We start from the raw sequence: 24,343 nt of genomic DNA on the forward strand, positions 1-24,343 counted from the left end.
GGACGACCGTGGAGCAACTCAGCCGGCGAGCGACCATCTCGGGGCTGAGAGCGATACGAAGACAAAAAGAGCAACAATGCGTCCTCCCGAGAATGCGACTCTTTCAATTTCAACATCTGTGACTTGAAAGTCCGGACCAATCGTTCAGCGGCACCGTTGGACTGAGGCGAAAACGGCGCGGATGTCAGATGTTGAATACCATTGGCCTGGCAGAAAGACTGGAATTCTGCGGACATGAATTGTGGGCCATTGTCGGAAACAATAGTCTGCGGAAGACCTTCAATGCAAAAGATAGCAGACAACGCTTGGATGGTGGCGGAGGACGTCGTGGAAGACATCCGGACAACAAAAGGAAAATTACTGAAGGCGTCGACCAGAACCAACCATCGAGCCTTCCAGAATGGACCAGCAAAATCAACGTGCAAGCGTTGCCAAGGGGAAGTGGCTTTTGGCCACGCAAAGACTTTCCGCGGCGGTGCGGACTGTTGTTCGGCACACGCCGGGCACGAAGAACACATATTCGTAATCGCAGCATCGATTCCGAACCAAGTACAGTGCTGACGAGCAAGTTGTTTCGTTCGCACTATACCCCAATGTCCTTGATGAAGAAGCCGTAAAACAGAGGACTGTAACGAACGTGGGACCACGACTCTGGACTGATCATTATCAGAACGCAACAACAAAACACCACGTCGAACAAAAAGTCTCTCCTTGTGAGCAAAAAATCGGCGAACCAACGGATCCTCGATCCGAGACTTTGACAAAGGCCATTGCGTAGCAACAAAACGTAAAACAGTAGCAAGGACAGGGTCAGCAGCTGTGGCTGTAGCGACACGACGAAAATCAATCGGAAACGATTCGACCACTTCATCGGTTTCCGAATCAATGAACATGCAAGCAAGTTCGGAAGAATCGAATGCTTTATCCTCAGCAACAGGCAACCGGGACAACGCATCGGCGTTTCCGTGCTTAGCAGTGGACCGATACAAGATATCGTAGCGGTACTGCGAGAGGAAAATAGACCAGCGAATGAATTTCTGCGCTGTACGTGGAGGTACAGGCTTGGTCGGATGAAAAAGCGATGTCAAAGGTTTGTGGTCTGTGATGATGGTAAAGTGACGACCATACAAGAAATCATGGAACTTAGTAACACCAAACACGAGAGCCAAAGCTTCTTTCTCTATCTGTGAATAATTTCTTTGCGCAGACGAGAGCAATTTGGACGCAAAGGCAATAGGGCGATCATGTGAGCCAACTTTGTGCGCAAGCACAGCACCGATCCCGAAATCCGATGCATCTACCATCAACAAAAGGGGTTTCTGGGGATCGAATGGCGTAAGGCAAGTATTAGAAAGCAACGCCGATTGCAACTGGCGAAAGGCGCGTTCACATTCCGGCGTCCAGACGAACGGAACACCTTTACGGCGTAAGCGATGAAGCGGAGCTGAAATGGAAGAGGCATTGCGCACATATTTATGGTAATAATTAATTTTACCCAACACACTCTGTAGCTGTTTCAGATTTTGAGGAGAAGGCAAATCGTGTATGGCACGGAGGTGCTCTGGACTCGGATGTATGCCTTGGGCATTAATGACATGTCCCAGGTATGGTAAGTCACGAGCAAAAAACACACATTTGTCCTTCCTCAAGCGAAGACCATTTTGCCGCAAGACCTGAAATAATGTTCGTAAATTCGCAAGATGATCTTCTTCTGACTGTCCGGAGATCACTATATCGTCCAGATAGTTTGCTGCAGTAGGGACCGACGCACAAACAGTTTGTAAATATTGCTGAAACAAGGCAGGGGCGGATGCACACCCGAATGGCAGTCTTTTGAAGCGGTACAATCCAAGATGCGTGTTAACCACCAATACGCGCTGGGATGCTTCGTCCACCGGTATTTGCAAGTACGCATCGGCTAGGTCCAACTTTGAAAAATATTTTCCCGGGCACAGTTTAGCAAAAAGATCTTCCGGGCGGGGCAAAGGAAAAGTAGCAGTCACTAGCTGTGGATTCACTGTGGCCTTGAAGTCCACGCAAAGTCTCAATTTTCCGGAAGGTTTTGGCAAAATTACTAAGGGTGAGGCCCAGAGAGAAGCTTGCACACGTTCAATTACACCCTGTGATTCGAGATCGTGTAACGTTCTTGCGACCTCATCACGCAATGCGTGTGGAACATTGCGCGCCCTGAAAAATTTCGGTTGCGCGTTTACCTTCAGTTCTAAATGTGCCTCATAGTTTTTAGCGCAACCTAAGCCCGGTGCAAAAACGACTGCAAATTCGTCACACAGCCGAGAAACACTGTCTGTAGGCACAGTCTGATTCACTGATAGGACCTGATTTACAATAGACATGTTAAACAACTTAAATAAATCTAGACCAAATAAGTTCACTGCAGAAGAAGAACGAAGAACGTAAAATGACACAAGTTTTGTTTGTCCCTTGTATGTTGCAAGAAGGCTGCACTGTCCTAACACAGGAATTTTCTGTCCGGAATATGTAGTGAGCTTAACATTTGCGGCACGCAACGGAGGTTTGCCCAGTTGTTTGTACGTGTCGTGATTGAGCAATGAAACTGCAGCTCCGGTATCGAGCTGGAATGGTATCACTTTGCCTTCAAAGTCTAAGTCCACAAAAAGTTTATTGTTCTGCTGACGACAAGAGCGACTGTTTTGTGCAATTGGAACAGACACTGGTACAGAATCACTTGCTAATTGACGTGATTTCCGGCGACGTCGACGCACAGTTTTTGTGGGACGATCACTGTTACTGTTAGAGAAAGTGTCACCGGACGAAGCGGAATTAACGACATGAATGTCCATAGGCGAAGGTCCACGAGCCTGAGTGTCCTTGGTTCGATTCCGGCGCGAAGCAAAGGGCCTGGAATGATTGTGATTGTCTGATCTGAGCTTTTTCTGGCAAACACTTTGAACATGTCCTTTCTTATTGCAGAAAAAGCAAATAGCTTGGCGTGACGGGCAATGTTCACGCGAATGTCTAGTAGCACACCGCGGGCATGATTTCACTGCATGTGCGGGCCGGCGCGGCACACCTGGCTTAGCACGCGGCGGTCGCTGTGTGTCCGTGCGCGAGGCCCGGGTACCGGGCCGCGCAGCGCGTCCTGCGGGCCGGGTAATGTTACACACGGCTGGCGAAGTTTCAAAAGATTCCTGAGCACAGTCCAGTGTGTCCTGTCGATCCAATATGTCTATCACTTGTTGAAGGGAGGGATTAACTAGTTTCAAAATTTGCTCCCGTATTCGAACATCAGAAACGTTCTGTGCAATTGCATCACGCACCATTGTATCTGAATAAGAAAGACCACAGTCACATTCAAAGGCACAGTCCCTAGTAAGTCCTTGCAATGTTGCTACCCACTCCCTATTAGTTTGACCGGCCGTACGTTTTGTACGAAAAAACGTATACCGTTTTGCAACCACATTAACTGTTTCTTTGAAATAGGCATCTAAAGCAGCCAAAATTTCCTCGTATGACAAAGTTGCTACGTCGCGGCGGGGAAACAATTTCACTATCACACGGTATGTGGACACACCGACACAAGAAAGCAAAAACGGCTGCCGCTCATTACCTTGAATTCTGTAGGCAGCAAGGTGGAATGCGAACTGACGAGACCACTCCTGCCAGGTCTCGTGGTTCGGGTCGTAGTGCCTAAAAGGCGGTGCAACGGCCGGTTGTGGCTGCGGTAGCGGTGAAGCGGCTGCGGCCGCATCAGTGTGCAGCGCACGTTGACCCTGGACGAGCTGTCCAAGGGCATCCAGTAACGCCTGCGTCTGCTGATTCTGCAAGCGATAAAATTCGGACAGTACATCTGGAGAATGTGGCGAAGCCATGACACAATGAAATGTAAGCAATCAGAACACTTTAAAGCGGCGCCAACGTGGCAAATGAATTAATACAAACTCTTTTTCTCGTCGCCAATCTGTAGTGACGTAACAAGACTGTTACGCCACACGGTAGTAGCCAAAAGAAAGGCACGCTAGACTAATGCAGACGGGCGTGAAGTCTGGAACATGAGAACTTATGAATGAATAAGAAGAAAAGTATGTAGATGCTTTTTACTTAACTTTTATTGATTCCTTGGAATACATCTCTCTTGAATACTCGAAGCTATAGGCACTGATACAAATGGCTCCTTGCTAGTTCGTAGCCATTAACTTAGATGGCTATTCTGTCTCTCGGCTAATGAGAGAGAAAGGCTTCGTACAACTGGGCGATAGCTAGGTTCGCGTACAACTGGGCGGTAGCTTGGTTCTCGTACAACTGGGGTCGAGTCCACTCTCGTATCACGAGACCTGCCTTGGTGGTGGCGCTAGGTCTGCGATCACAGTGGCGACACGCGGGTCCGACATGTACTACATGGACCGCGGCCGATTTAAACTACCACCTAGCAAGTGTGGTGTCTGGCGGTGACACCACATGATCCAGGACTGCGATCCATTTACTAGCCAAAAACAGAAAACGATCTTCGCTGTGTGTGCAGGGGCGTTGTGTGGAGAAGTGGCCAAGAACATGCCTTTCACTATTCTTATATAATTTGACGAATTCACAGGCTAATGTACCTAGCTTAATACAAAATCAGGTGTTGTCTCGCGCCGGCCGGTGTGGCCGAGCGGTTCTAGGCGCTATTTGTTGTCTCGCTGCTCCACGGACATTTTCCGGTGCGTATTAGATACATATTGTTATAGTAGCTCGTAGGATGCCTGCTGCAGAGATGTTGGCACTCTGACCTTCTACACGGCTGTTGTTGAAACTTCAGGGATCGTAACGCCGCAATTCCCCACGAGATAGCACTCCAATTAGACATTTCAAGCAAGCAGTAGTAATATAACTGGGACACACTGTGTATGAATAAAGGAATGTTAACAGGTGAAAGTTGTCCGTACCTTACCCCACCATTATCAACCAAAAATAAACCTTTCTAATTCCAAAATGAGGTATCGGACTGAATTACTTCTACAGCCATTCACGATCACACCAGACACGTCGCAAAAGCGAAGATTACACGTTTGTGCACTGATCCGGCACGGGGTTTTCATTTGTTATAATCTTTCACAAGTGCCTATAATGCAGCAGAGTGCAAAATTGATTCCAATTGACAGAGATTTTGCTTTTGCGGCATTACGATGGTAGACTGATTAATACTCAGCGAAGTGGCACTGTGGTAATATAGGGGACTCATATCAGGGATGTTGGTGGTTCAAATCCCCGTCTGACCACACACTTGTGGTTTTATCACGATTTCCTTAAATCACTGGCTCTGAATTGTGTGTTGGTTCCTTTGAAACGGTACGGCTGCTTCTCTTCCTCATCTTCCTCAGTCGGAACTTGTACTCTTTCTCAAATTTCATTGACGTCGGCGGGGCGTTAAACACTAATCTTCCTTTTTCTTCACTTTACATTAACAAATTTCGTAAACCAATTACAATTTGTACTTCCCGAAAATATGTACATCGGTCTCCCTACATTTCATCCAACGTCATTTAACAATTTTTTCCTCCAGGAAGCAATTTTGGTTTCCAGTTAAATAGTACGTAGTTCCTTAAGAAGAATGTGCAACCTACAATAGCGATCTTCTTTCTGTAGAAAAATTTCATGAAGCCATGAAAACACCTTATGAACAAGAAATTGAAAAAGTGTGAGTAGGACTCCGTCTCTGTGGTTCCATAAAAACTTAATTATGTATATACATAGTTCATGTATAGGTTTCAATGTGTGAGTTTGCCAGTATTAAGTTATGTGTCATAAAAAGCCAGTCTTTTTATTGTATTGACTTGGAAGCTTAAAGTTTACACACCGCCAAGTGACTGTAGACCTTAGTATTTGACATATATTTCAACATGATACCTATAAAGACAGACGGACAACAGAATTATTCCGTTTTTACCGATTGCAGTACGGAACCCTAACAAGCATGTGAAACTGAAAGTATCAGTGCTGAACGTATAAAATATCTAGAAATAGCAAACAAATATCTTCCATTAATTTTTTATAAATGTCTTGTACAGAGGAAAGAAAAGATCTCCCGGCAAAGGTGAGAGAAATTTAAAAAAGTTGTAATGGCATCAGTATACTGTAATCTGAGAGTAAAGGAGGTGTAAAGCAACTATTTTCATCATGATAACTGAGAAACAACATCTATTCTCGAAAGGACGATACAGTAAAAGTAAAATTAAAACAAACTACTAAAAAACTAAGACATTCAACTTCGCAATTCATTTTAGCTTCATTCTCGATCAAATGCTACACCACTACAGTTCATTAATTTAATGAACAGTGGTATTGGGATGCTTCCAGCTAGATAAACGCATATACAATGTCCAAGTCGTATATATTGTATGTTGGTACGATACGATACACAGTAAGAAACGTTTATTTCCTGAGGGAATTAAATTTAGACAGAGAATTTTATCAATTGTCTTTTGTTTATTGTATTACAATACAGCGAAGCTGATTTACAAAGATATTCACACCACCTACTGCAGATCAACAAAAGAATGCAATATGAGTACCTCATGTCATAAAAAAGTTACATTTAAACAGAGAAAGCCAATGACAATCAAAATCTGTCGTAATAACAATCTAATAATGTAAGTCAGCACATTCAATTATTTCAGGTACAACAAAGTTTTCAGGGCATGGCACGATCGATAAGTCCCACAGGTTTCAACGTATGTGTATGCCTCTAAACTAAATTCACCCAATAATCTAGCAAGAAAGCTAACACAGACAAAATTCTGCAGAAAAAAGGCAGTGGCAGTCCTGCTATATAAAGGCAAGTCAAAAGAGATTTCAAGGAGTTCCTGAAGCTGCAATATGAGTAACGACATGTCGGACAATTGCCACTCAGGAGATGCAAAGAGATAAGTGATTGCCGCGCAATCCTTGTAGAGAGAGTAAAGACAGAAGACTGCACAATACTCGCTTACAGCATACATTTTCATTTGACAATAAACACTGCAAGATTTAAATTACAATAATTTTTCGTCTTAAGAAAAAACCATATGTAGAGAACTCACGTGTTATCCTCAAAAATTTGAATATGCCTTTTTCCGGTGCTGCAAAAGGTACTCTAGAAAACTCCACCTCCGAAGTGTACATACAGGTACGTCTTTGCATACTATTATAATTGATTCATCTAAAACAGATATTAATACTTGCATTATTTTATTTTATACATAAGTTTCACAGAATCAGTAAAGAGACGTCGTTACTTCGTGAGTACCATATTAGTATTGTAACAAAAGAGATTTTATAAATTTTGTTTCAAATACTGGAGCCGGCCGGTGTGACCGAGAGGTTCTAGGAGCTTCAGTCTGGAACCGCGCAATCTCTGCGGTCGCTGGTTCGAATCCTGCCTCGAGCGTGGATGTGTGTGATGTCCTTAGGTTAGTTAGGTTTAAGTAGTTTTAGGTTGTAGGTGACTGATGACCTCAGCTGTTAAGTCCCATAGTGCTCAGCGCCAATTGAACCTTTTTTTCCAAATACTGTTAATCTCAGATTTGTAGAAGTCGACGATAATTTTGTGCATGTGACGCCTCAATTCTCATAATTCTCATATGATTTTGATAAAGTCGTTTTGCCTGCCTATCTTCAGATATTTGTATAAATCTGCTTCAATATTTTACGGGTACATGTGCGCCTTACAGAAGAGTATGCAGCGATTAAAGCTCTGAATTTAATTCTGGAAGCATGTAGTACAAAATACGGCAAACAGTCCTCATCAAAAACATCCGCATTGACCGAAAATTTCTTTAAAACCATACCGGTATGATTACTACCGGTACGATTCCGGCACCAGTTATGCTTTACCTTCATGGCGATAAAAAAATCAAATAATACCAAATCTAGCAAGAATCAAGACTACTGACAATCATGACGCCTTTACTGTATTCAGTTGCGGTTCAAATTTAATGTGAGTACATGACAAAATAAGAGCTTTCCACAGCTTTACCGAGCGGTGAGATAAATTTATCCGTAGCAAAACAGACAGTGAAGATGAGATTAAACTCCTTAACTACTTTCACGGAAATTGTTTTTCTAAAAGCGACTGCTACAAGATTTTAGCGCAATCTAGGTCAGTCCCGAATTGCAGTGGTAACCTTTATAAGACAGAACACCGCGGAGTATATACCGACCGAAGTCACGCAATGACACGCTGAAAGAACACACAAAGTAAATGAGCAAAATTGAATACTACCATCAGTCTCAAGCCACGACCCTTGTAATTTAGAAAGAGAGGCTTAGTCGAAATTCATGAGCGAAAAGTATTTTCAGATGAATAAACATCGTTGTGTTTACCTCTGGTGATCTAAAGCATACAGGACAACAAATCGCTATTCTACGGAACCATTTCTCAGTTTAAGGCTTCCCACTGTGCCTGTGTTTATTTATTTTAAAGAAATCCCAAGAACACGTCAAATATTTCTTAAAATTACTGGCTGATATTCTACAGCAATACAAAATTAAATAAGTTTTCAACGCATTCAATGTATAAGCATTAGTTAACGCCAAACGACAAAGAATGACTGTCATTAAAAATTCAGGCATTAAAAGCACTAAAGTAAGTCCTCGTCAACGATATCAACTCATTGTGAACCAAATAATGATAACATATATATGAAAAAAGTAAACAGTTCGACTAGACAGTGCTCCACAGCTTCGATGTATTTTAGAAACATGTCCGAAAGAACAGATACCATCTTAGTATATATATAGTTAAGACTCACCGGCCACTTGACCATCATCTTCTTCTGTGCGAATGCACAAACAGTGCCCAGCTCTTACGGGAATCGGCAACGAGCCGCGAGTAATGAGTACAATGGGCGAGGGCACTACGAATGTAATGCGGGACAATACGTTGAGAATGTGGGTTTCGCGGGCGGCGTGCCAGAGATAAATCCCTGCAGACGCGCTATCTTCTGTGTCCTCGGTGGCTCAGATGGACAGAGCGTCTGCGAAGTAAGCAGGAGATCCTGGGTTCGAGTCCCGGTCGGGGCACACATTTTCATCTGTCTCCGTTGACGTTTGTCAACGCCTGTAAGCAGCTCAGGGTGTTCATTTCATTGTAATTTCATTCTAACGAGCTGCATGGTCACCGACGGTATCTGTTTTTTCGGACTTACAGATACCATATTAGTATATATAAAGGTACTATAAATTCTGTAGTAGAGAAAGATTCAGGCACGATGTGAAGTACCGTCTAAGTTCAGAAGACGGCATAATACCGGGTTCAAGGACAAAAACCTTTCCGTAAATGGACAAGCTGTGGAAATAGCTGGGTGACTCAGATTGGCTGGTGTTCGGGAACCACTCACGGGCTCATGCTTACAGTCATCACAAGTAGCATCACATGTAACTAGAGTACAAACATCGCATTCTACCTCAGATTTCTCGCTTTTTCTACAGCTTAGCTCGTCCTCTAGGATCGACACAAATCGAAATATGAGACTCACGTAGAGTGGGTGACAGATTTAATCGCTTTATTTGTCGACTCCAAGCTTATTGGCTATTTTGAGAACAAAACTGCAAACGTTTCTAAGTTTTAGCTTGGTAACCCTTCTTGTAAGATAAAGTAACAAAGTTACTTTTGGTAGCTGTGATATTTTGTACTTTCAGAAAAATTTTCCTTGAGCAATGCCGGTTTGCCTCACAATGGACACCTTTGACCTCGAACGCTAGGAACCGCACCAAACCATGCTTAGACTAACACTCGATCATAAAACAACAGTCGTTTCCTTGCGAAATCCGCACTGGTCTGCTAACGCCATCAAACGCTGGTTGGCATGTTGTAGTTTCACTAACAAGTGTTCGAGTTGCGTGAATGGTGTAGCTGCTGTAAGAATGTGTCTCTTGTGTGTGTAAACTGTGTACAGTGACATCATGAAGAGGATTAATCCTGCGGCCGGCCCGGGGTGGCCAAGCGGTTCTAGGCGCTACAGTCTGGAACCGCGAGACCGCTACGGTCGCAGGTTCGAATCCTGCCTTGGGCATGGATGTGTGTTCTGTCATTAGGTTAGTTAGGTTTAAGTAGTTCTAAGTTCTAGGGGACTGATGACCTCAGAAGTTAAGTTCCATTGTGCTCAGAGCCATTTGAATCATTTTGAACCATTAATCCTGCGAATGTGGTCCGAATACTAGGGACGAAGTTTCGACCAGCTGAATATGGAAATGAAATCTGGGTCGAGGAGAGAGAGTTCGTGGATGTATTGTACAACAAGATATTTCAGAAATGTAATGGAGTGACACAGAAATAGATGACGTTACGCTGATTAGATATCCTGATTTTGAAAGACAGGAAAGACCTGAACCTGGAGATGGCTGTTCAAGCAGTGAACGACGCTCATCGCCACAGCATCAGGAACAGTGCAGTCAAAGTGAGTATGACCTGTCTGCACCAAAACAGTGTATCGATGACAGGGTACTAGAGAACATTTATGAAGACTGTTTCATTCTTGGCTTCAATTCCTGTAGCAAACTAGTGAGACGTTACAACTCCATTAAAAGTAAGTCAAATTGAAGAGTAATTCTTGAAGTAAAAATCTGAAGAGCAATTCTTAAAGTAAATAATTGAACAGTAATTCTTAATTATGTGCGTAACAAAAGGCGAGCAGGAACTCATTTCATAGGGAACAGACCACTGGGCCGGCCGGGGTCGCCGAGCGGCTCTAGGCGCTACAGTCTGGAATCGCGCGACCTCTACGGTCGCAGGTTCGAATACTGCCTTGGGCATGGATGTGTGTGGTGTCCTTAGGTTAATTAGGTTTAATTAGTTCTAAGTTCTAGGGGACTGATGACCTTAGAAGTTAAGTCCTATAGTGCTCAGAGCCATTTGAACCGTTTGAACAGGCCACTGAAATTAAAAAATATAAAAGAGTATGTAATATCGCAGTTTAATAGCGCAAGGTCTCGTGGATCTACAGTTCACTTCTGGAATTTGCATATGTAGGCAATAGATGCATTTAAAATGGTTGGCTTAGAAAATTTCAAACCTCAGATTTCTTTTATCGACATTGTTAAGGCTGAATATGGCATTTCATCCAGGTATATTACTACATTTATCAGAAGTAAGGACATAGAAGACGATAATAGTGTACTTCAGAAGACACGTGGGTTTGTGGAGGAAGTGAACATCTTTATTACAGAGCAGGATGTGGAGAACGGAAATGTTTACAACAGTGGTCGAAGACGATTCCAGAACGAAATGTCTTCATCAACAATGTCCCAACCGCGCGGGGTTGCCGCGCGGTCTTGGGCGCCTTGTCACGATCCGCTCGGCTCCCCCCGTCGGAGTTTCGAGTCCTCCCTCTGGCATGGGTGTGTGTGTGTTGTCCATAGCGTAAGTCAGTTTAAGTTAGATTAAGTAGTCCGTAAGCTTAGGGACCGATGACTTGGTCCCATAAGATCTTACCACCAAAATTTCAACACTGTATCACAGACGAGAGAAAACTACAGCTAGTGTTTGTAGTTTGTACATAACTCTGCTCACAGCTACACAATTTTTGTTGTTTTATCAGTGACAGGCAGACTAGCAAACAAGTTCTACATCTGTTTTCAAGAGGTACAAGACATTTTGAGCTCAGATATTTCAAATAAATTGAAACAAACTGCCCAGGAAAGATTCGTGAGTAGGCAAGCAAAAGTGGAAAAGTGATTAACGAATACATGAAACATTTCGTAGGTTCAGTCCTTGGTGAACACTTACGTCACTGAATTACGTGTAATTTCCTTTCTAGGGTACTGATGCAAAAGAAATGGTTCAAATGGCTCTGAGCACTATGGGACTTAACATCTTAGGTCATCAGTCCCCTAGAACTTAGAACTATTTGAACCTAACTAATCTAAGGACATCACTCACATCCATGCCCGAGGCAGGTTTCGAACCTGCGACCGTAGCAGTCCCGAATGCAACAGACTACTGTGTTATGATAAGCATAGTTTCGTGCTGTTCCGAGTGTTCAAGATCAGGAAAAGGTCACTGAGCAGCAGAAAATCAGAACTGTCGACAGTCCCACTACAGTTACGGGTTTAGCAGATGTGACGGCAGACCACTAACAAAACAATGTCAGATCGTGTGTCGTGTATTGACACACTGCGCAAGGCGAAGAGACTTACACTTTGATATAATACATCCTTTTCATGTGTAAAACTACACAATAACACTAACGTTACTTATTAATAAGATAAGGAGTCAGTAGGGGTGTTCAACTGTCGAAAATAATGAAATTCGGTTGCTCGTTTACAGTTTGTATGCGCCTAAGTGGTAGTCTCATTAGCTGCCAGATCATTATAAAAGTTAACCCCAAACTACTCACATCAGCGGCGCTTCTAAAAGCACAACCGGGGAAGTTTTATAATACAAGCTTCTTGGCTTTCTTTGAGTAAAAATGCAGCTGAAGACATACGAAGAACTACAATGAGCTACTACTTCATTTATGAATTTACCCCTACCGGCAGCCGACAATACACTCATACTGTGTGTACCCTCACAATAATCAGAAATTTGAGACATCCCCGAGACCGACACTAGTCTCAATAACGCCACCAGAGTTCGCAAGTATCAGCACACCACCGCCGAGATTACGAATTGCATTACGTGACGGTGGCAGTTACCATGCAAAATCAGAGCAACAACCGGCTTCCTCCATGAATGTCAATTGGTGCATCGCTGTTGCCGCTGCTGATGAATTATGAATGACGTTGCTACGGCATCAAAGGCTGAAACCCAGAGTCTCCGAATTGCGCCTGTCAAACATACACCGTGACAAATATATTCAGGTCTAATCGAATCTCCCGTACTCTTACTCAGTAGTACCAAATATTGTAGAGTCTCGTTTTATGTTAACTGGAGGAAGACTTATTTCAAAACGCATGACAACTTTCATCCTCCAATGGCCACTTATGCCGGGAGTCGCGATTATTCGAATGCCAGTAGAACTATTCCACATACCTCTCATTATTCGATAGGACTCACTATACTATTTCTCAAGTGTCATCTCTGGCCTGTGGTCATTGATTTCCAAACGTGTATTGGGTACTGAAATACTACCGTTACAAATTACTAGACATGATAAAACATGTTGTTGTTGTGGTCTTCAGTCCTGAGACTGGTTTGATGCAGCTCTCCATGCTACTCTATCCTGTGCAAGCTTTTTCATCTCCCAGTACCTACTGCAACCTACATCCTTCTGAATCTGCTTAGTGTATTCATCTCTTGGTCTCCCTCTACGATTTTTACCCTCCACGCTGCCCTCCAATACTAAATTGGTGATCCCTTGATGCCTCAGAACATGTCCTACCAACCGATCCCTTCTTCTGGTCAAGTTGTGCCACAAACTTCTCTTCTCCCCAATCCTATTCAATACTTCCTCATTAGTTACGTGATCTACCCATCTAATCTTCAGCATTCTTCTGTAGCACCACATTTCGAAAGCTTCTATTCTCTTCTTGTCCAAACTATTTATCGTCCATGTTTCACTTCCATACATGGCTACACTCCATACGAATACTTTCAGAAATGACTTCCTGACACTTAAATCAATACTGGATGTTAACAAATTTCTCTTCTTCAGAAACGCTTTCCTTGCCATTGCCAGCCTACATTTTATATCCTCTCTACTTCGACCATCATCAATTATTTTGCTCCCCAAATAGCAAAACTCCTTTACTACTTTAAGTGCCTCATTTCCTAATCTAATTCCCTCAGCATCACCAGACTTAATTAGACTACATTCCATTATCCTTGTTTTGCTTTTGTTGATGTTCATCTTATATCCTCCTTTCAAGACACTGTCCATTCCATTCAACTGCTCTTCCAAGTCCTTTGCTGTCTCTGACAGAATTACAATGTCATCGGCGAACCTCAAAGTTTTTATTTCTTCTCCATGAATTTTAATACCTACTCCGAATTTTTCTTTTGTTTCCTTTACTGCTTGCTCAATATACAGATTGAACAACATCGGGGAGAGGCTACAACCCTGTCTTACTCCCTTCCCAACCACTGCTTCCCTTTCATGTCCCTCGACTCTTATAACTGCCATCTGGTTTCTGTACAAATTGTAAATAGCCTTTCGCTCCCCGTATTTTACCCCTGACACCTTTAGAATTTGAAAGAGAGTATTCCAGTCAACATTGTCAAAAGCTTTCTCTAAGTCTACAAATGCTAGAAACATAGGTTTGCCTTTCCTTAATCTTTCTTCTAAGATAAGTCGTAAGGTCAGTATTGCCTCACGTGTTCCAGTGTTTCTACGGAATCCAAACTGATCTTCCCCGAGGTTGGCCTCTACCAGTTTTTCCATTCGTCTGTAAAGAATTCGTGTTAGTATTTTGCAGCTGTGACTTATTAAGCTGATAGTTCGGTAATTTTCACATCTGTCAACACCTGCTTTCTTTGGGATTGGAATTATTATATTCTTCTTGAAGTCTGAGGGTATTTCGCCTGTTTCATACATCTTGCTCACCAGATGGTAGAGTTTTGTCAGGACTGGCTCTCCCACGGCCGTCAGTAGTTCCAATGGAATATTGTCTACTCCGGGGGCCTTGTTTCGACTCAGGTCTTTCAGTGCTCTGTCAAACTCTTCACGCAGTATCATATCTCCCATTTTATCTTCATCTACATCCTCTTCCATTTCCATAATATTGTCCTCAAGTACATCGCCCTTGTATAGGCCCTCTATATACTCCTTCCACCTTTCTGCTTTCCCTTCTTTGCTTAGAACTGGGTTTCCATCTGAGCTCTTGATATTCATACAAGTCGTTCTCTTATCTCCAAAGGTCTCTTTAATTTTCCTGTAGGCGGTATCTATCTTACCCCTAGTGAGATAGGCCTCTACATCCTTACATTTGTCCTCTAGCCATCCCTGCTTAGCCATTTTGCACTTCCTGTCGATCTCATTTTTGAGACGTTTGTATTCCTTTTTGCCTGTTTCACTTACTGCATTTTTATATTTCCTCCTTTCATCAATTAAATTCAATATTTCTTCTGTTACTCAAGGATTTCTACTAGCCCTCGTCTTTTTACCTACTTGATCCTCTGCTGCCTTCACTACTTCATCCCTCAAAGCTACCCATTCTTCTTCTACTGTATTTATTTCCCCCATTCCTGTCAATTGTTCCCTTATGCTCTCCCTGAATCTCTGTACAACCTCTGGTTCTTTTAGTTTATCCAGGTCCCATCTCCTTAAATTCCCACCTTTTTGCAATTTCTTCAGTTTTAATCTACAGGTCATAACCAATAGATTGTGGTCAGAGTCCACATCTGCCCCTGGAAATGTCTTACAATTTAAAACCTGGTTCCTAAATCTCTGTCTTACCATTATATAATCTATCTGATACCTTTTAGTATCTCCAGGGTTCTTCCATGTATACAACCTTCTTTCATGATTCTTAAACCAAGTGTTAGTTATGATTATGTTGTGCTCTGTGCAAAATTCTACAAGGCGGCTTCCTCTTTCATTTCTGTCCCCCAATCCATATTCACCTACTATGTTTCCTTCTCTCCCTTTTCCTACACTCGAATTCCAGTCACCCATGACTATTAAATTTTCGTCTCCCTTCACAATCTGAATAATTTCTTTTATTTCATCATACATTTCTTCAATTTCTTCGTCATCTGCAGAGCTAGTTGGCATATAAACTTGTACTACTGTAGTAGGTGTGGGCTTCGTATCTATCTTGGCCACAATAATGCGTTCACTATGCTGTTTGTAGTAGCTTACCCGCATTCCTATTTTCCTATTCATTATTAAACCTACTCCCGCATTACCCCTATTTGATTTTGTGTTTATAACCCTGTAGTCACCTGACCAGAAGTCTTGTTCCTCCTGCCACCGAACTTCACTAATTCCCACTATATCTAACTTCAACCTATCCATTTCCCTTTTTAAATTTTCTAACCTACCTGCCCGATTAAGGGATCTGACATTCCACGCTCCGATCCGTAGAACGCCAGTTTTCTTTCTCCTGATAACGACATCCTCTTGAGTAGTCCCCGCCCGGAGATCCGAATGGGGGACTATTTTACCTCCGGAATATTTTACCCAAGAGGACGCCATCATCATGTAATCATACAGTAAAGCTGCATGCCCTCGGGAAAAATTACGGCTGTAGTTTCCCCTTGCTTTCAGCCGTTCGCAGTACCAGCACAGCAAGGCCGTTTTGGTTATTGTTACAAATCCAGATCAGTCAATCATCCAGACTGTTGCCCTTGCAACTACTGAAAAGGCTGCTGCCCCTCTTCAGGAACCACACGTTTGTCTGGCCTCTCAACAGATACCCCTCCGTTGTGGTTGCACCTAGGGTACGGCTATCTGTATCGCTGAGGCACGCAAGCCTCCCCACCAACGGCAAGGTCCATGGTTCATGGGGGGAGGGATGATAAAACATATACAGAGAAAATTGGTGAGACAGTGTAGGTCAGATGTGCTTAATAATTACTCTAGAGAAAAAGTTCTTGGAAGTTACTAATAAGGAAAAGATAGGCGTTGTGGTACAACATGCTGCTGCTACTACTGTATCATGCCCCATAGTGGGTGCCAAAAATTCGGTAAACTGAAATTGTATTGAGATATTGGAGAGAAATAATAACTTCCTTTCTAATGGGCCCAAGAACTGATCATCACTAATCAAACGATACCTCTTTGTTAAAATGCGATTTCTCGTCTTGGTTATGGGCAATACATCTAGGGAACAAGGGCTGTCATTTCAAACATCGGTTTATCGAAATAAGGAAAGTATATAAAGGATATTTGATCTCAGAATGATTTGATGAGGCTGAAATAGCACAGTGGATTTGTAGGATGCCATAGCTCCTACATGTCTACTGTTACATTCACAGTGAAGTATCTGGCAGTGGATTCATCAAACCGCTTTCAGACTATTCCTCTACCGTTCCATTCTCGAACAGCACAACGGTAAAAACGAACACTGAAATCTTTCCGTGGGAGCTCCAAGTTCCCTTGTTGTCATACGCTGATCATTTCTCCCCATAAAGGTTAGAGTCAACAAAGCATTTTCGCTTTCAGAGGAGAAAGTTGATGATCGAATTTTCGTGAAAAGATCTCATCACAACGATAAACACCTTTGTTTTAATGACTGGCAAGCCAAATCGCGTATCATATCTGTGAAACTCTCTTTCTCAGTACTAAACGAGCTGCCCTTCTTTGAAATTTTTCAGTATCCTCCCCAAAACCTGTCTGGTATAGATCAAATATAGTGCAGTAGTGTTTCAGAACAGCACGGGCACCTCTAATTTCACTGGTGAAGAACGTTCATTTTTGGCGACTTTTGTTCTCTTCAGACTCACAAGAACTCCAGATGTGTTGGAGCTGTGTTTATCAATAAAACTGTGTGCCTTCTTTTGTAGATTTCTCCCTCAAATGGCACACATCAGATAGCCTACAGCTTCTCACAAGAATACACCATTGTCCTGCATAAAATTTAATTTTCTGAAACACTGGTGGAAGTAGCACTGTGCGATATCCTACTGTATTTGAATAACATTTCAGTAAGAATTCTAAAACAGTAGGCACACCAATGAATGGGTTTATAAACATTTATGTTGACTTTTGAGTGAAGATTACACAAAATAAAAGAAAAAGAAATATAATATCTTCTAAAAATAGTATCTTTGAGTCTCAATTGAAATCTGTTCAAATGGCTCTGAGCACTATGGGACTTAACATCTGAAGTCATGAGTCCGCTAGAACTTTGAACTACTTAAACCTAAGTAACCTAAGAACATCACAGACGTCCATGCCTGATGCAGGATTCGAACCTGCGACCACAGCGGTCGCGCGGTTCCAGACAGAAGAGTCTAGAAACGCCCGGCCACTGCGGCCGGCGCAGCTAATGTTTCTAAATCTTTTCTTAATCTATTTCGATATATAACCTTCATAATTCCATCCTGGAGTAAATGTACTTTATAGACCTCTTCTTGCTTCTGTGTTATAAAACGTGTCTTCTGCTTCCATTTAGCAAAAGTTTCAATTTGATATTTTACAAGACAGTAACATCAAAACTTCCGCATACGCTTGTATCTTTCACTTCACACTCTATTCTCTACTCACTGTTACATAATATGTGTAACTGATCTGTCATCTCTGTCGACCCAAGGATTTCTGTGAATAACTTTTTTCTGAATGACATATTATTAATTTTAAATAATTAAAAGTGGAAATGTCTTTGAATAATTGTTCTTTGTGATTACAAGTTGTTTCACCGAATATTACAACAACATTAGGTTTGGCTTGTTTCCAATCTTAGGATTTAGGTCACTGAACAAAACAACTTGATTGTTGTTGAGTCTTCCGGTTGTATGGCCCTGTTTTAAGAAACGTTTCGTTTCCTGATGCTTCGTCTAGAGTTTCGTAATGACTGTGCATTGTAAGGAGCATCTCCGAAGATGTCTAGCGCAGCTCTAGACGAAACGTCAGGAACCGAATAGGTTCTTGAACCATGGCCACACCACCTGGGAGACTCGCCAGTAACTAAGACATCCGGCCATCATAAAGGGTAAATGATTCCTGAATCTGGCTTTTCACCGGTACATGAAATGCTGTCAGAGTAAGGTTTCTCTTTCTGTTCTTAACTTTGTTGTTTCAATTCTTTCGTTTATGTTCTCCTTATTTCCATTTTCTGAGTATTGCTACTACATTTTTACTTGCTCTTTCTTCCTGTTGTACTTCACTGCACAAAGATATATATTTTCCAACAAATTTACTTCTTTTTAGCTTCTTCTTAGTTGCATGATAGTTGCAAAATATATCTATTCTTGAGTGAATATTTTTGTTAGTTCTTCTTCCTTATAAGCAAATGTTCTTGCATTCCATGTAGCTAAGCTTACTTTTCCAGAAATCCATTTCACCTTGTCCTTTCCTATTGCTGAGGTCATCATAGGAAATACATCCTGCTTTCCGAGACAAATTTGGGAACTCTTCCTGAATGGATCACCAACCCAAAGGAGGTAAGACTGGTGCTGGTGATGCCACCTACAATCCTACTAGTCAAAGCTCAACCTCTCATTAAATGAGGGTTGGTGCAGCATTTTCTCTGCATTCGATCTTACGGGTATACCTCTGATACTCAGAGCCTCATTAGCTTGACAGAGGCCAAGTCATAGTACAAGAAACACCCCTGAGCACAGCTACCGCTCGACGTACCGTGAGTTCCATGCCCCACTTGAAAAGAGGAGAAATCCCTGCTCGTGGGGCTATAGTATATGTTTCCAGCCAGATACACTCTAGTTTCTATGTTATTTGGCCGATTGGACAAGCGCAGCTGACGTAAGTGCATTCTCTGTGGAATAAGGAACCAATTTCAATAGAGAGGTGAGAGTCTCGTTTTCGCTCTCGCTAGGTTGGGAGTTGTTTTTTTTTTATTTCTTTGCAACCAGTGGTCTTACGACGTGTTAGATTGCGAGGGTTACACCATTCTTTGCTGACGCGATGGACAGTCCACGCTGATAAGCCCACATATCAGGCCATTTTTTTGGTATTGTGTGACTGGGTTCATCCAAGCACAATAACTACTTTCCATGTCACATTTCCACGTCGAACCTCTAACTATGATGCTTCCAGACGGAACAACTGACGTGGAGATACAAACCACTTCACCACCATGACTTGCGAATGGGGTGAAACTTGACAGCCTGGAAACTATTCTATTCCTTCTACATGGACACACATCAAAAAAGTTTTACATCACCCCAGTTCCCAGAACTCCTGATGATACGCGTTGACTATGAATATTGTATCACAGACACAGTCCCTTTGACTGTTAAGTGGTGTCACTAAACCCGCCTAAAGATAGAAACAACCGTGCATGAGCAGCGCTTATTAGACGGAGGGGATCAGACAGTCGATCAGTTCCAGTCATTCCACCAGGAAGGAGGTGTACGCCTCGTGTAGCCTGTAGTTCAACCATGCCTAGACGGTCAATACCGCGGTTCAGCCGCACCCGCATTGTTACTTTGTGCCAGGAAGGCCTCCCAACAAGCGATGTGTCCATGCGTCTCGGAGTGACAAAAGCGATGCTGCTCGGACATGGAGGAGATACAGAGAGACAGGACCTGTCGATGACATGCCTCGCTCAATTCGCCCAAGGGCTACTACTACAGCGGATAACCGCTACCTACGGATTATGGCTCGGAGGAACCCTGGCTGCAACGCCACAATGCTGAATAATGCTTTTCGTGCAGCCACAGGACATCGTGTTACGACCCAAACTGTGCACAATAGACGGCATGATGCGCAACTTCACTACCGGCGTGCATGGCGAGGTCCATCTTTGCAACCGCAACACCAAGTAAGCAGTACTGATGGGCCCAAAAACATGCCAAATGGACCGCTTAGGATTGGCATCAAGTTCTATTCACCGATGAGTGTCGCATATGCCTTCAATCAGAGAATCGTCGGAGACGTGTTTGGAGGTAACCCGGTCCGGTTGAACGCCTTAGACACACTGTCCAGCGAGTGTAGCAAAGTGGAGGTTCCCTGCTGTTTTGGGGTGCATTTTGTGGGGCCGAAGTTCGCCGCTGGCGGTCATGGAAGGCGCCGTAACGGCTGTACGATACATGAATGCCATCTTCCGACCGATACTGCAACCATATCGACAGCATTTTGGCGAGGCATTCGTCTTCATAGACGACAATTCGCCCCCCGGTCGTGCAGATCTAGTGAATGACTTCCATCAGGATAACGACATCGCTCGACTAGAGTGGGCAGCATGTTCTCCAGACTTGAACCCTATCGAACATGCCTGGGATAGATTGAAAAGGGCTGTTTATGGACCCCGTGACCTACTAACCACTCTGAGTGATCTACGCCGAATCGCCGTTGAGGAGTGGGACAATCTGGACCAACAGTGGCTTGATGGACTTGTGGATAGTATGCCACGGTGAATATAGGCACCCTCCCGCCGGAAGTTCGAATCCTCCCCCGAGCATGGATGTGTGTGCTTTTCTTACCATAAGTTAGTTTAAGTAGTGTGTAAGTCTAGAGACCGATGACCTAAGCAATGTGGTCCTTTAGCAATTCACACAAATTCTTTTAAAGGAAGAAGAAGAATAGAAGCATGCATCAATGCAAGAGGACGTGCTACTGGGTATCAGAAGTACCGACGTGTACATCAATCTGGACCACAACCTCTGAAGGTCTCGCTGTATGGTGGTACAACATGCAATGTGTGCTTTTCATGAGCAATAAAAAGAGCGGCAATGACGTTTATATTGATTTCTGTTCCAATTTTCTGCACAGGTTCCGGAATTCTCGGAACCGAGGTGATGTAATAATTTTTTTATGTGTGTACATACACATCTACATCTACATACCTACTCCGCAAACGGAGCGTGGCGTGGCGTGGCGGAAGGTACCCTCTACTACAACTGCTCATTTCTTTTCCTGTTCCATTTGCAAAACGAGTGAGAGAAAAACGACTACCTACGTGCTCTCGTAACAGGTCCAATTTCTCTTATCTTATCTTTTTGATACTTAAGCGAAATGTATGTTCGCGGCAATAGAATCGCTTTGCTTTCAGCTTCAGACGCCGCTCCTCTAAATGTTATCAACAGCATTTCTTGAAAATTAGATCGCCTTCCCTCCATGGTTTCCCACTTGTGTTCCTGAAGCATTTCTGTAACACTTGCATGTTGTTCGAACATACTAGTAAAAAACTATCAGCACGTCTCTGAATTCTTCTATGCGTACCTTTAATCCAACCCGTTACAGGTCACGAACAGTCGAGCAGTACTCAAGAATAAGCCGTAAAACTGTCTCATATGCTGTCTCCTTTACAGATAAACCACTCTTTCCCAAAATTCTCAGCCCGCATCTCGTGGTCGTGCGGTAGCGTTCTCGCTTCCCACGCCCGGGTTCCCGGGTTCGATTCCCGGCGGGGTCAGGGATTTTCTCTGCCTCGTGATGGCTGGGTGTTGTGTGCTGTCCTTAGGTTAGTTAGGTTTAAGTAGTTCTAAGTTCTAGGGGACTGATGACCATAGCTGTTAAGTCCCATAGTGCTCAGAGCCATTTGAACCATTTTGAACCCAAAATTCTCACAATAAACCGAAGTCTACCATTCGCCTTCCTACCACAATCCTCACATGCTGATTCCATTTCATATCGCTAGGCAACGTTACGCCCAGAGAGTTAAATGACATGATTGTGTCAAGGAGAAAATTACTCATTGTATATCCGAACAATATAGGTTTGTTTTTCCTACTTATCCGCAGTAAGTTACATTTTCCTATATTTAAAGCAAGCTGCCATTCATAGCACCAGCTAGAAATTTTGTGTAAATCATCTTGCGTCCTCCTACAATCACTCAACTTCGACACCTTCCCATACACTTCAGCAACGTCAGCAAACAACTGCAGATTGCTGCCCACCCAGTCCGCCAAATCATTTATGTATACAGAAAATAATAGCAGTCCCATCACCCTTCACTGCGGTACTCGTGACGATACCCTTGTCTCTGATGAACACTCGCTGTCGTGGACAACGTACCAGGTTCTATCACATAGAGGCCTTCGAGTCACTCATATATCTGAAACCTATTCCACGTACTCGTATTTTTCGTAAACAAATGCCACAGTGCTTCCTCGTCACCTGTGTACTCTTTTAATCCTTTGAGTCCTAGCAGTGTGAAAACAAATATAATTTTAAATTTTTTCCAAAAATTAGGCTTTATCGTCATAATAGGCAACGAATGCAAGAAGAAATTGATGAAAAGTAAACAGTCAATTATTTTGAGGAGAAGTTTGCAATGCAGAACTTATTTTTTAAATTTTTGACAAAATTCGGCTTTGTTGTCATACTATGCAATTTATTAATTATTATTATTATTTACATTTTATGGCCTTCATTGGACCACAATAGCAAACTTTATGCAAATAATTTTTCTGTTTCCTGTCAGCCCAGCACTTCTTCATTCTCTCGGATCTCATCCTTTTTTCTTCATCGGAACACACCCTTCCTATTGTCAGTTTGTTGATTCTCGTTTACAGTCTGGCTTGTTTGTCTGTGAGTTTTCTCATTTTGTCAGTTTTGTTTCTTAGGTCTTCCAGAGTAATCCTTAGCTGATCCATATCTTCCTTTATTTCTGTGATCCACTTTATGTTGCACTTACTATTCAAAATTTTTTCTATTATTTGCCATATGATTCTGTCCTCTGGTGTCCTGATTAGATGTCCGAATAATGAAATGCGTTTCTTCCTGATTGTACTCAATTACCGGTTCTATTTCCTTGTAGACTGTTTCATTTGTTGATTGGCGACTCCATGGAGTGTCCTGTGCACCACGACCAGATAATGGATATACTTGGAAGGAGAGACAGCATTGGTCGTATTTTTTTTGTTTTATTAACCACAAAATCTATTTTCGGTCACTTAGTGACCATCCTCAGTGCTGTAATATACAATTTAAATTGGTAGGCACTGGTGTCAACAAGCTTAGAGCGATGATATGTGATCGCTCTAAGCTTGTTGACACCAGTGGCTACCAATTTAAATTGTATATTACAGCACTGAGGATGGTCACTAAGTGACCGAAAATCGATTTTGCGGTTAATAAAACAAAAAAACAAAAAAATACGACAAATGCTGTCTCTCCTTCCATGTTTCATTTGTAGCTACTCTCCAGTGTCCATCTTTCTGGTAAGATCTGTTGATGCACGTTCTGACGATTCTTCTCTCTATTTTGAGTATTTTGTCTATTTGTGCTGTGTTACTTGTTTTGAAGATGGTTTCACTTGCATATGTTGTTTCTGGTCGAGTGACTGTTTTGTACTGTTTTAATTTTGTTGCTATTGGCAGGCTCTTTTTGTTGTAGTGTTCTTGGTGATATATTGTGCTCTAGTCAGTTTTTTTTTGCTCTGTTATGCCATGTTGGCTTTTCATTGAGGTTATATGTTATGATTTCTCTCAGATATTTAAATTTATCTTCAATTTTGATTTCTTGGTTTCCTATGGCAATTTTGTTTATGACTGGTGGGCCAGTTAACATGATGACTGTTTTTTCAAAGGATATTCCAAGACCAATTTTCTGTGCTGCTTTCTGTAGTGAGATAACTTGTTGTTCCAATTGGGATGTTCTTTGGGTTAGTCTTTTACCATTCCCTCATTATGTATTCTAAAGCACAATTGAACAGCAGGGGTGCCAAGCGATCTCCTTATCTTAAACCTGTTTTTAAGATGAATGGCTCAGAGAGTTCCCCCCCCCCCCCCCCGGAACTTGACTTTTGATACAGTGTTGGTTAAGGTGAGTTATATCAATTTGATTAATTTTGTATGGAGCCCGAAATTTCTTAAGATTTTGGACATTGAAGGTCTATGGAT

General features: G+C 42.5%; 1 protein-coding gene across 1 annotated transcript in view; it reads left to right on the plus strand.

Annotated features, from left to right (window-relative positions):
* Window positions 1-24,343, plus strand: part of LOC124619430 — a 641,742-nt gene that overhangs the window by 418,585 nt on the left and 198,814 nt on the right. The window lies entirely within an intron of this gene.

The sequence above is a fragment of the Schistocerca americana genome, chromosome 6 (assembly GCF_021461395.2).
Source record: "Schistocerca americana isolate TAMUIC-IGC-003095 chromosome 6, iqSchAmer2.1, whole genome shotgun sequence".
In the NCBI taxonomy this organism is placed as follows: domain Eukaryota; kingdom Metazoa; phylum Arthropoda; class Insecta; order Orthoptera; family Acrididae; genus Schistocerca; species Schistocerca americana.